Source organism: Carassius carassius, chromosome 23, assembly GCF_963082965.1.
Source record: "Carassius carassius chromosome 23, fCarCar2.1, whole genome shotgun sequence".
Lineage (NCBI taxonomy): Eukaryota > Metazoa > Chordata > Actinopteri > Cypriniformes > Cyprinidae > Carassius > Carassius carassius.
The window spans coordinates 32,141,317-32,144,840 of NC_081777.1; the positions used below are offsets into that span (position 1 = coordinate 32,141,317).

Genomic DNA, 3,524 nt, shown 5'->3' on the forward strand with positions numbered 1-3,524 from the left:
TTTCAGCGACGCCACGGTGTGGAGTGGAAGTTTCGCGCATGCGCACTGCGCAGAGGAGGAGCTGGAGCCCAAGAGCGTCTGGAGAGTCGAGCGATTCCACTTCAGCGCTACTTCCGCGTTCAGTCAACATCACGTGACCAATGAGCATCTGATGGGATGACTGTGTGACTCAAATGTTTAAAAATATGAACACATTATAATATGCATACAAGGCGAAGTGAACAAATAAATACAATTTATTTACAGGTTCTTTTGCTATGAATGTAAAACAAATCTCACTCTGTTAGTGTGACTGTAGCATCATTTTCTACCTAATACATCACTGATTTTGATCAGTACTTTCTGAGATAAATTCTAATTTGTTTAATTAAAATATGATGTCACTGTGTCATATTTGTCAGCTGAATGGGAGATGATGATTATTGTATGAAATATAAATAATGTAGATTACAGAACAAACACTCAGAACTGGGTAAAGCCATAATTAATTCCAAATTAATTAAATTACTTTTTGACCAATTTTATAGCGTTCTCTCTCTCTTTTTTTCAGATTGTGTAGGCCTACTGTTGGATTTCTTGTGTTGGGGGAAAAAGTGGAAGTTTGTCCTTACAATATTTTGATTTGTGTATTTGATTTGTGTGCCATTAAAAGCAAAGTAAACAAATTAGAGTGAACATTAAAAACTGACAAAAGGACAACTTCACACACACAAAAAAAAAAAAATATATATATATATATATATATATATATATATATATATATACACACACACATTTAAAATATAACAATTTTTTTTTATTATTTCGTTTGTTTATGGGACAATTTCCAGATTTTCTTCTATAAAAGTCCTGCAAGGTGCGGATATAATAGTATTTATAGTAATCCATCGGGCGGGTTACCACATCTAATTATTAATAAAATAAATCTAAACAATTATAACTGCATTTTTGCACACACACAAAAACATCAACAACTTTTCCGCGGCAGCGCGTTTCACGCGTGACGTCACCGGAGCTGCAGCGAACCGGAGTGGAAGCGCTAGAATCTCGAACCGTGGCGACATTTTCAGCTCATTTCATTTCCTCTTCATCTACGGGCCCAAATAGGACTGTCTGATCTCAAACCCACAACAGCTGCATGCTCGGAACAAACCGGAGCCCAAGCCCTCAGAAGAGAAGCAGACGCTCATGCGCGATATTCGCTGGGTGAGTCTCCGTTCATGGACGCGTTTAATGCATCTATCATCCGATCGCGTTTCACATTGATTACTGACCGATTGCTGTCAGCTGATCGCCTGTGTTCTCCCTTCTGCTCGTTGTGTGTTTGTGCTCATGCATTAGTGATTTCACACACACACTGCATTTCTGCCGCTTGCATGTGAAGCTCCAGATGCGTGAAATAAAGCTGCTGATCACAGGTGATGTGCATGTCTCTCAACATCTCAAATCACAAATGCATCTATCAGTATTTATCACGCACGACTGATTTGCATAAAAACAGCTGGAGAGCTCTGATTTCTCTTCTTCTGGAGCTGATGTTGGTGTTGCATCTGATTTGCTTTGGATGATGCCATTCATCGTTTACTGTGGTACACTTACATTTCTGAATGATTGCTGTAGATACACAGCATGGAATTTCCATGCAAATATATGTGTACACTAGCATCTGTCCAGAAAACATGGAAATGCCATTTATAATGTTACCATATTATAATAGGGTTCATTCATAATAAATCACCCAAGGATTTCAATGGTGAAAAGTGCCTCAGTTTGCTAGAATTTTCCCTAAATAAACCATAAAACATGGTGTTACAGTATCTATACAATGTTTATATGCCATGATATTTGCATGGCACTCTGAGATACTGTAAAGAACACCTTGGAAATGCCATAGTCCCTTGTGTGTTTAGTGTGCTGATGATGCAAACGAGTGTGCCGTCAAACGCATGGGAGTTTAAAGAGCCAGACAGCAGCATGCAAGGAGACCTTCTGTTGCGTCTGCCCTCAGATGCCCGAGTGCCAAGAGTCCGACCCGGATGAGCAGGAGGATTCTGGAAACACACAGACACTTGCTCATTCAGTAGGGTTTCCACAGCCTTGCCAAACCAAAGCATGCTTTTTTAAGGCTTGGAAAGCATACATATTTAAGGCAAGACTACAGGTGAATGGAGCAGATATTAGTTTCTCTATTTTGGTGAGACTGAATGGATTGCTTTGAGTTGTTATTGCAGGAATCACACTGATCACTGTTTTGATCTCCTTGTGAGGAACATCTCAAATGCGTTTGAGTTTTATCAGTGATGGTGTCTTTGGTCTCCTCGTCATCAGAAACTCTGTTTGTGGAGCTCCAGTGTTTTCAGAGAGACTCTGATGCTCGGCTGATGTGGAGTTCATTGATTGATCTCCGTTAGTGTGTGTTCGAACCCCTGCGGTCGTGTGATCGACAGCTGGATCGCAGCAGGACGGTTCAGTCGGATCTGGTCTGTTTGGGTCATCGATGTGCCGTCAATTTTCCGTGATGCTCAGAAATGGCTGTTCTTGATGTTTTGCTGCTTAAAAAAGCTGTTTAGATGTTAAATCACACTTCAAATCTTCAAATGGTGTTTAATTTTAGATGCAAAACAAGAAAGTGTTTGTGCATCCTTCTAAATGTTTACATTTATGCATTTACCGGACGCCTTTATCCAAAGCGTCTTACAGTGCATTCAGGATGCATTTATTCATTTATTAATTTTTTAACCAGTATGTTGAGATGAATGTTACTTTACTTTAATATTCATTTTACATTCATGCATGTTACATTACTCCGTTAAATTGCAATTAAAAATCTATAAAGTGCTATAAAACAAACACTTAAAGAGTATTTTGGATGTTTTCTTTCCATTAGTTTGAAGCAAATAACTCTATGCATTTTTTATTTGTTTAAATGTACCTACTGTGCATGTTAATGCATGAATTGTGGTTTTGTTTGGAGATTGTTTTTCCCAGCGCTGTGAGAGATTTCCTCATGTCTTGAGTTTATGAGATATGATATGAATTACTGCGATCAGAGGTCACATTTATGTGTATAGTGCTTTACACAGTGCACATTACTTCAGAGCAGATTTACTCATTTACAAGAGCTGGGTAGATTGCTTCCCAATTGTATTTGGTTACTGATTCCGAATGACATGACAAAAATTGTTATTAAATTAGTAATATAATCCAGTTACTTTACAGTTTAGGTTATTTAATCTGATTTCTTTCGGATTGCTTTTGACCAAACTTGTTAAACATATTGATTTTAATAGGATAGTCTTGTACCGTATTGATGAAAGGTTGTATTAGTTTGCACATCATGTGATCGTATACACAGTAGTTGATACAGTAATGAAATGTTTAGAAAGCTGATTTCTGTAAATGCTTTGTGCTTCTCAATGTTCTGCCACCGAACTGGTCTTTGTGTGAATGTCCCCAAATCTAGAAGACTCTCTGAGCACATAAACAGTAGTGAAGATGTACTATAGGACAATATTTGGATGTAT

At 38.1% G+C, this 3,524-nt stretch overlaps 1 protein-coding gene across 1 annotated transcript in view; it reads left to right on the forward strand.

Moving 5' to 3' along the window:
* The first annotated feature begins 1,020 nt into the window (after positions 1-1,020).
* LOC132101788 (tyrosine-protein kinase CSK) overlaps positions 1,021-3,524 on the forward strand; it is a 40,501-nt gene continuing 37,997 nt past the window's right edge. The window contains exon 1 of the mRNA XM_059507002.1: positions 1,021-1,206. The gene's annotated coding sequence lies outside the window, so the exon portion shown is untranslated. The remainder of the gene's footprint in view (positions 1,207-3,524) is intronic.